Consider the following 10722-nt stretch of genomic DNA (forward strand, 5'->3'; position numbering starts at 1 on the left):
AGGCTGAGGGCTGTTTTCAGGCTGGCGGGTGACGGAAGCTCCCAACCCCTCCTTTTTTTCTTTTTTTTTTTTTTTTTTTTTTTTTTTTTATTCTGGGGCAGCTTTAGCTCTGAGGCCTCGGCTGCTGAAAATAGGTTTCTGGCCTTTGTTTACCGTCTGGATTTGATACAATGTTGCGGTCCAGCTGGCTGAAGCTCTGCTGAGTAAAGCAGGTTTCTGGGGTTTTATTAGCTTCTTTATTCGCAACACAGTTGCTTAGCTTTGCACTCAGAGGCCGGCAGCGGCAGGTGGGGAAAGTTGGAGTCCTCTGTCACTGAAGCAAGAAAGCCTCATGTTCGCTTCAAGCAGCCTGGCTGCCGGCCGCCATCTTGGCTGGCAGTTAATTTGCATATCTCCCTGATTAGCCAATGGAAAGGGTAGCGGATGTATGGCTAATTACCATGTTTCTCTTTTATTAGAGTCCTGGTGCACGAAATTTGTGCACTCGGGAGGGGGGTTTCCCGCCTGGCCAGTGCTCTCTCACAGTGCAGGAGCCCCATGATCGATCTCCCCAAAGAGGTAAGCTCTGCCCACCCATCCAGGGCTCCTTGATGGATTGCCCCAAAGAGATAGGCAGGAGCCAGGGGTCTTTCCCCCAGTGTCACCTTGCGGAGCCACCAGGACCTGCCTCTGCACCATGCGGAGCAGTGGGACACCCAGTGTCACTGTGCGGAGCTGCGGGACCTGCCTCCGCACCGCACACACAGCGTCAAGTGTCCGCCCACCTGTGCATGCCCTCTGCGCACACAGCCTCCTGGTGATGGCTTGTTATGGCGTGAGGGCATGACTACCACATAGGCTTTTATTAGTATAGATTTAATCATTTTATCCTTAAAACCAAGATGTGCTCACTTTATTCTTTTAGAGAAAGAGTACAATGGTAGAAATACATGGACTTTAGTGTTCTGCTTACTTAATGTTTGGTCAGCAACAACATATTAGATAGAGTAAATGATACTTTTATGTTTTAAAAAAATTTCATCAATGATACCATGAAAATCTATGGTATAGATCAGTGATGGCGAACCTTTTGAGCTTGGTGTGTCAGCATTTTGAAAAACCCTAACTTAACTCCGGTTCCGTGTCACATACAGAAATTTTTTGATATTTGCAACCATAGTAAAACAAAGACATATTTTTGATAAAATTATTTTATATATTTAAATGCCATTTAACAAAGAAAAATCAACCAAGAAATTGAGTTCGGGTGTCACCTCTGACACGCGTGTCATAGGTTCGCCATCACTGGTATAGATGTATCCCCAAATTTTTCTTTACAATTTTATAAAGTTGTTGTTGTTTTTTTAATAAAGAATGCTTCATGTACTACAAACAGTAAGTCAATATGTGAAATTTCAGTCTTATTAAATATTCTGAATTATTAAAGGTACCTACTGCTGTTTCACAATTTACTAGGTGGTCAGGCTGTGCCACAGGATAGAGACCAGTGTGGTTCAATTTGAATATGACCCTTTTATTATATGGGATAATAAAAGGATAATATGTTAATTAGACCGGACATTCTTCCGGACAAAGCTGCAGTGGGCAAGGGCTGAGTCAGAGGTAGCAGAGGCCCCCGGCCGTGGCGGAGGCAGGCGGGGGCCAGGGCCAAGGCCCTTGCACAAATTTCGTGCATTGGGCCTCTAGTAGTTAATAATACTGTATTGTGTACATGAATTTTGTTAAGACAGTAGATCTTAAAAGTCCTCATCACAAAAAAAAATATAACTGTGAGGTGATTGCTGCTAACTTATTGTGTGATCATTTCACTATATACACATATATCAAACCATCATGCTATACAACTAAAACTAATATACTGTTTATGTCAATTATATCTCAATAAAATGGGGAGAAAAATGTCAGTGTATGAGGTCAGCTAGATTATGTTTAAAAGTTTCTCTATTACTACATAGCTCATTCTTGACTTATATGGAGTTACCCATATTGCTAAAATTACAATTCTTTTTGAAAAGGTTTTTTGAAAATTTAATACAGTGCATTCCCTTAAAATAGTTATTTGTAAAGAATTTTAAAAGAAAACCACAAGATAAACCATTTTCTTAAAAAAAAAAAAAAACTTCATGTACTTTGAAATGCTTAAGCAGCTTTTTTGGAAATTATATTTTAGGGAAAAAAATCATAAAAATTACATTGAGATCATTGTCACCAAAAAATGTTTTATGTGATCAGTTGTGTATTAAATTTGTTTTAAAATTAATTATACATCAAATAAATATTTTATTAAAGTATTTTTAAAATATTAAAGCATAAATATTTAATTTTACTAAGAAAAACTTTGACACTAAATCTGTTTTTCACTTGGACTCTAAAATGTATAGTTTAAAACCAGCAGGTGTCACTGTGATAACAGATTTTTTTTCCCTCTAAGCAGTTCTATATAGATGGCTACATAACATCTATGAACAAAAATGTATTAAGAGACAATGAACTTAAGTTGTATCACTGAACAAAGATACTAAAATGTAGGAAAGCATATATAGTATGCCTAGAGGATTAGAAGTACTTAAGAGAATTGTATTTTTTCTTAAAATTTCTTCACATCTCAAAGTTTTATTATCAGTAAAAGTACAGTAAAATCCCCCTGCTGATGTTTTGGAGTTTATATTGAAGTAGAGAATAGTGTACAATTCACGGGTTACAACAGTGCAATCAAAATTAAATTAAGAAACAGCATTTTCAGTAAATTTTAAAATGGATTTTTAAAAACTTTTGATCCTTTCCTTCAAATTAAGGCAGAGTTATAATTTCTAAATTAACCTTTTGTTTAGAGACAAAAATATGGTAACTTGTAGAAAATAATAATAGGAATTAAAGAGCTAGTTGTCAGAGTATTTTTTCCCTGCCTGGTATGGAAGCCAAAGTAAAACTTAATAAAACGTTCATTCATTGGAACATTATGCTGTCTCTGGATTCTATTCTGAGAGAAACAATAGCACTCCACCTTAAAGAAATTTGTAATTGAGTTATGTACATATAATAATAAAATAGAAAAACCAAGATTATGATATTAAATAAGATATTAAAAGCCATGATATACAAAGCAAACAGATTATGACTAAGTGAATTCCAATAGGAACTATCTTTGAATTATAATCAAAGATTATAGTAAAAGTAAAACTTTAATTGAGTAGGGTTTAGAGAATGAAAAAGAATGGCAAAATACCTGATTTAGTTTAGTTAAATAAGCATTTAAAAATTTTATTGATTGATTTTAGAGAGAGAGAAACATAACAATATTTATTATTCCACCCATCCATGCACTCATTGGTTGGTTTTTGTATGTGCCCTGACGGGATTGAACCCGCAACATCGGTGTAATGGGGTGACAGTCTAACCAACTGAGCTACCCAGCCAAGGGTTCAGTTTTCAATAAGCATTTATGGGGCACCTGTGTTCCATCCACTTTACTAGTATATTCCTGGACAGATACTAGGGATCCTAACAAATACAGAGGGAAATACTGGGAAATTCAAATGCTAATAGACTTCTTTGATGTTGAAAATAGAGGTAGATAAGACTGGAAATTGTAACATGCATTGGTTTGAGAGTCAGAAGTCCTGGGTTTAGTCATGCTTCTGTCACTAAGTTTTTTTTCCCCTTGTGTGTGGATTATGTGTGCCCTCCTGTTGTAGTTCAGCCTTGATTTCTCTTGGCCTGTTCATGGGTGGGGTTGACCCTCAGCCTGGTTGACTATGAAGATCTCCCCTCAACCACAGTTTAAGAGCTGCTGTGTGCGGGTTGACCCCAGGACAGGTACCTGCTGAGATCTCCCTTTGTGTTGTGTCACCTGTGGAGCTAACTGGGTGGTACTCTGGTGGTCTGAAGACAGCCTCCGGATGTGTTGGTTCTATGACTTTGGGGAGGGAATCTGGTGCAGGTCAATGTCAGATGCTGCCTATGACTGGCCCTAGGCTACCTATTAGAAGCCACAAAGGGATCCACAGTTAGTAGCTGCCTCTGCTGGGCATCAGTGTGCGTGGGAGGGGCCAAGTTCTGAACTGTGGCCAGCTGCCACCAGTACTGAGTCTGAAGCAGGTCAGCAAAAGGTCCAAGGTACGCTGAGATCTGCCGCTGCCAGAGCAGACCCTCTTTCTTCCTCAGGTTAAACCAGAGCTGTTCTGAAAACACACCTATTATTGCCCATATACAAGAAGTTGTGCAGATATTTCATTAGCAAAGAAGGTTTTTTTTTTCTTGGGGCAGACTGCAGGGCATTGCAGTCTGCTAATTGCAGTTATGGTGGGCCACACAGGAGTCCTGAGAGCAAAAAGAAGGAAGTTCCAGCCCTGGCCGGGTAGCTCAGTTAGTCGGAGCATCCTCCTGATATGTCAAGGTTGCAAGTTTGATCCCTAGTCAACAAATCTCTCCCTTTCTGTCTCTCTCTAAAATTAATAAACAGATAATTGTATAAAAAGGAAAAAAAGGAAGTTCCTTTTTAGATGGGAAAAGGAAGTGTATGGGAGGGGCTGTTATATCCATAGAGCTATGTTTTAAACAGAGTTCTTTCTATAGGACTTTCTGATGACATGCCACATGAGAGCTCCTCCCATGGCCCTCCTGATTCTTGTCTTGGTTAAAGTCTCTATCATACATGTTGACAGTACTAAATCTTGCTTGATTTAAGATCCTCATTTCAAATGCAAGTAATTTTATCTATCATAGCCTGTGACCTGGTCGACAGTTATTCATTATTTCAGAGACTTTACACATATTGTCTCATTACATCTTCACAACAATTCTATGAAGTTGATATCATTATCATCTCCATTTTGCAGTGAAAAACCTGTGACACACAGAGGCTGAACAACTCTCCAAAATCACACAGAATGTGGTACAGCAGAAGAGTCCAGCAGAACTTGACTCCAAAGCCAAATTTCTAACCAGCCCCATAAACTGGTCTAGTTTCCATCTGGTATGAAAACAGGTCTGGAGAGGTAGAGTAAGGTCCTGCTGGTGTGCCTCCGTGGTTGAGCATAGACCTATGAACCAGGAAGTCACGGTTTGATTCCCGGTCAGGGCACATATCCGGGTTGTGGGCTCAATCCCCAGTAGGGCCGTGCAGGAGGCAGCCAATTGATGATTCTCTCTCATCATTGATGTTTCTGTAGAGGTAGAGGAAGAGGGAGGAGTTTGGGCTTTTCCTTTGAAAACCTTGGGGCCAGTGCAGGGGTGGGCAAACTTTTTGACTCGAGGGCCACAATGGGTTCTTAAACTGGACCGGAGGGCCGGAACAAAAGCATGGATGGAGTGTTTGTGTGAACTAATATAAATTCAAAGTAAACATCATTACATAAAAGGGTACGGTCTTTTTTTTTTTTTAGTTTTATTCATTGCAAACGGGCCGGATCCGGCCCGCAGGCCGTAGTTTGCCCACGGCTGGGCCAGTGTGTCTGAGCGCCCAGCAGCTACCACTGTGCGCTGTAACAGACTGCCTGTTCCTGTCACTAAATTTACACAGGAACTTAAACACATCACTTAGACAATTTTCTCAGCATTTCCAGCTTTAATAAGTTGTCATTTTTCTGTAGGTAATGAATCTATTAGAGTAAGTGGCATGATGGAAATCATCCACGAAGGTTACCCTATAGATCCAGCTGTGTGATTGATAGAGGAAATCACTACCCTACACATGGATTTCTTAGAATGGGGCTGAAAATAGCAATTCCTAGTCTAGACAGAGTAGGGATAGAGATGAAGCTCTTACTTTGGAATTTAAGATAGTGGGAATTTTTTAACATCCATATATAGATAGTCTATGTATTGTTTACATTATGACAAATACTAGCACAGCTGCAGATTTAGGTAATTGGCTCTATTGCATTTATTTATATATATGATATACATAAATATTCATAACTGTTTTCCCAAGTGACTGAATTTTTTTTCTTTTGAGAACACTAAGCACTATAAACTAGGAAAATAAAAAAGATGTTAGATATCAAAAATGTATCTTTGTCTAGATAAATATTTTTTTATATAATTTGAAAATACTATGGGGTTTTATTAAGCAGCTACCCGTATATAAGGATTTCCCATTTCCTTTCCCAGAAGACTAAATTGTTCAAGAATAAAGAATGTGTTTTATGCTGTTTTATATCCCACGCTTAGAACATGCGCTATGTATCTAAAAAGGAAAGCTCTCTCCCTGTTGTAAGGCTGGTCCTGAGTTTAACTGAGGAAGATTTGAATTGTCCTTGCTGTTTACAGTTGTTTGATAGTGATTGAGTATGCAGGTAAATACTAGATGAAGGTGTTTAATTATTTTTAGTCTAAAGCATTAGGTTCGTCTATCACCAGGTAATTTATGATATTTGCTTGTTGTCTCGGGAAAACTTTTAAGGTAAACTTTATATGGTGAAAGTAGAAACTTGAAATCTTCTCTTTGGACAAAAAAAAAAACACACAGTTATTCCCAATCAACACACTTTTTTTGTTGTTCTTACAAATGTAGGTTATATGGTTAGAACTTGCAGTGAATCTCCGGATAATAACGGTGTTGTACATAGTGATCAGGCTCTTGGCCTGCAAAGATGGGCTGGCCCAGCATAGGAACAGTAGTGTGTAATGCTCTAAGCTAGTAATCAGACACAATATTTAATGGTTTTTTCCGAGGTGTGTGCCCAGAGTTTCAGCTTGTGGGACCTGGACTGTACCCTTCTTGATGAAGCTCCAGCAGTGTGTGGCCGGGTAGGAACAGGGGTCACAGAGTCGCTTAGTTCTGAAGGGAGGAGGCTTCTAGTTTAGGCTGAATCCTCTGTCCCAAGGCTACTTCCTTCCTTCCTGTTGTTACATCTACTGTCTCCAAGCAAAGTTCTCCATCTCACTTCCAAATGAAGTATCGCTTCTCTCTTCTCTGGTGCTGTGGAGATTTTCAAGTTTTTAATAGGATTTGTTGAGAATAAGAAGTAGGTGAGAGAAGCAGCCCCCCCCACCACCACCACACTGACCTGTTTTAAATGTACTGAGATGACAGTGATAGTTCTTTAAACCCATCACTGGAAAGAGGTGCCCTAATTCCCAGAATCAGTGAGCATCCGTGCATTTGTCCTTGGTCCTCTACGTGTGGGATATTCTGTGAGGTGACTACGGTGCTGAGGTTGCTGCCCACAAGCTTACACGGGCGCTGGAGAAATGACAAGTGAGGGGGGAAAGCAGCCTCCAAGGGTTTATTTTCCATTTCTTCCCCCTTCTTCCTTGCTCAGGCTCATCCTGCATCACAGCCCATGAAGTGAGGCAGGGTGGTGTGGGGATCCCAGGTTCCAGTGGTGTCTGCAAGGGTAAGAATATAGCCACTCGCCTTCCTCTCACGAATCTGCTCTATGTGTGTCTCTTGTACTGATCTTGGGTTTATTGTCATAGCCTCATGTAGGTATTTCATTAAAGACACAGAGCAAACCACATGTTAGTCCTGGAATGTGTGGACATTACTCTATATTAATCACCTGGAAAGTAGGGATTCTGAGAGAGGACCAGGTGGGTGTGATGTGAGAGCCTCTCTCCACCCCTTCCCTCTCCTTTCTCATCAGGACTTTCGGAAGTCCAGTCCACGAGCACTTGATAGCATTCCCAGGGGGCAGGTCACAGAAAACCTCTGCCACATGGAGGGAGTCAGGGAGGAGTGCCTGCGCCAGAGATGAGTGAGTTATGCGTTCTAAACCAGATCATCTAGTTATACTAGTATTTTATTTTGTGGCTATTTCTATGATGTAACCCCTAAACCTTCCGTGAAACCTTGTTCAAATGCTCCAACCTGATCTCAGCTGTGTGGCGGGAATTAAGGAAGGAGCTGTTTATGTATTTCCATTTTTGCACAAGGATGAAATGATAAAAATGTAGAGATTGTGCAAGACCATTAACTTATTCTACAAATGTGTTAAAACTGCCACCGAAACCCAAGATGCCCACCCAGGCTCCACATTTACCCGTTAGCTACTGCTCTGTTTACCCGCTCACGTTGATAGCCCAATGTCTGGAAGAGCTACAGTTTTCTGCTGTTGTCTCCACTCACCTTTCCTTGTATCTCCCTTGAGCCCTTTCCTCCTCTGACAGCCCTCTGGTCAGTTACCAGCAGCCTCCACGGAACCAAATCCATGATTGATCCTGAGTTCATGTTGGTCTGTCTCAGCAGTTGACACGGTGGATTACCCCGTCCTTCTAGAAGTAGTTTCTTCATGTGACTTTCTAATTGGATATTCCTGATTTGCCTTTTACCTCTCTGGGTCTTCCTCTTCTTTCCAGCCTCTCATTTTGATGTGCTTCAGGGTCAGACCTCCAGCCTAGTCTCTTCCCTGCAGACAGTCCCTGACGTTAACTGTCAGCTCCCGTCTATACCTTCAGCCCTGACTTTTCCCCTCACACTTTCCATTGCTTGATTAGCATCTCCACTTAGGTCTAAAAAGGTAACTTCAGTGTTGAAACAGAACTCTTGATGCCCCTCCCAAACCTGCCCCTGCCTCAGGCTTCCCCACCTCAGCATACAGCACTACTACTTATCCAGCTGCTTGGGTCCCATTCTAGGCACCCTGCTCATCTTCCGTCACACCCACATCCAGCCCAGCAGTTGGCCAAGTGGATGCTGCCTTCCTAATATATCCTGAATCTAATCACTACTTCAGCTTGTCTAATTACTGCTTCTTAACCAGTCTCCTTGCTTTCATTCTTGACATGACCCTGATCCACTTTCCATGCAGCAGCCATGTCTCTTTCAGAAAATATGCATCAGAGCATGTCATTCACCTGCTTAGAGCCCTCTAATGACCCCTCTCCCACTCAGTAAAATCCATACTCCCTGGCATGGCCTGGGAGGTCCATCTGTGTCACATTTTACCTCCCACCCCTATGGACCTTGCTTAGTTTCATTTAGCTGAACTTCAAACATATCCAGGCCCTTTCCTACCCAGAGCCTCTGCCGGACATGCTCCTCCCCCAGCTCCTCCAAGGACTCCGCCATCACTTTCTTTAGCTCTCAGTTCAAATGTCCCCTCGGAGAGTCCTTCCCTGACCTCTCAGTCTAAACAGCACTCTCGCATTTGTATCTAATGGCTCCCCAACTAGAATGTAAACTCCATGAGGGAAGGAACCTTGTCTATCTTATCCATTCTGTATTCCTAATGCCTAGTATGTGAGAGTTATTGATTGACTGGATGGATGGAGGGACAAATGGATGGACAGATGGATAGATGGGTAGATTGTGCTATAGTCTAGCACTCTTTTCATCTGGATTTTATCACATCTGACTTTTTGAAATTGTAATATGAAAAATTGAGGTATTTCTAAATAGCTATATTCCACATTTGGTAGTGGATTTTTAAAAGCATTTAAATCCTGGCTGGTATTACTCAGTGGTTAGAGTGGTGGCCCACATACAAAAGAGTTGCAGTTTGATTCCCAGGCAAGGGCACACACCTGGGTTATAGGTTTGATCACACTCTCACATCAGTCTCTCTCTCTCTCTCTCTCTCTCTCTCTCTCTCTCTCTCTCCCCCTCTTTTTCCCCCTTCCACTCTCTCTAAAAATCAATAGAAAAAATATCCTCTTGTGAGGATTTACAAAAAAATAAAAATAAAATAAAAAGCATTTAAAGATAATACATCATTAAATTTTTGAATAACAGTGCATAGATATTCCATGGAAATGGTTTCCTCTTAATTAAAGTACTAGAGGCCCAGTGCACGACATTCTTGCACTCGGGGGGGACCCTCAGCCCAGCATGCGCCCTCTCGCAATCCGGGAGCCCTCAGAGGATGGCTGACTGATGGCTTAGGCCCGCTCCCTGCAGGCCTAAGCCATCAGTTGGACATCCTTAGTGCTACCACAGAGGCGGGAGAGGCTCCCACCACCTCCGCTGCGCTCGCCAGCCATGAGCCCAGCTCAGGGCTTCTGGCTGAGCAGCGCTCCCCCTGTGGGAGCACACTGACCACCAGAGGGCAGCCCCTGCATTGAGTGTCTGCCCCCTGGTGGTCAGTGTGCATCATAGCAACCGGTCATTCTGCCGTTCGGTCGATTTGCATATTACCCTTTTGTTATATAGGATCATATAGTAACAGCATACTCTCCAGGGAAAAATAAAACCTCCCTAAAGCAGCAACTATAGAAAATTAATTTTAAATCATGATAGAGTCTCATGATAGATTTTTAAAAATTTTTTTGGAACATTTCATTATAAAGACAGACTATTCAAATAATAATCCCATCTAATAAAAGAGAAACATGGTATTTGGCGTATGACCACTAACCTTCCCATTGGCTATCAGGGAAATATGCAAATTAACTGCCATCCAAGATGGCGGCTGGCAGCCAGGCAGCTTGAAACTAACATGAGGCTTGCTTGCTTCAGTGACGAAGGACTCCAACGTTCCCTGCCTGCTACTGCAGGCCTCTGAGCTGCAAGCAACTATGTAACAAACATAGAAGCTAAACAAAACCCCAGAAACCTGCCGGGCTTCAGCCAGCAGGATCGCAACATTGTAAGCAAAGGTCAGAAACCTACTTTCAGCAGGGGAGGCCTAAGAGCTGGAGCCAAGCCTCAAAGCTAAAGCTGGCCCAGAATAAAAAAAAAAAGAAAGGAGCAGTTGGGAGATTCAGTCACCCCCAGCCTGAAAACAGCCATCATCCCCTCACCCAGACTGGCCAGGCACCCCCGCGGGGACCCCCACCCTG

This window comes from Myotis davidii, unplaced genomic scaffold (genome assembly GCF_000327345.1).
Source record: "Myotis davidii unplaced genomic scaffold, ASM32734v1 scaffold76, whole genome shotgun sequence".
Lineage (NCBI taxonomy): Eukaryota > Metazoa > Chordata > Mammalia > Chiroptera > Vespertilionidae > Myotis > Myotis davidii.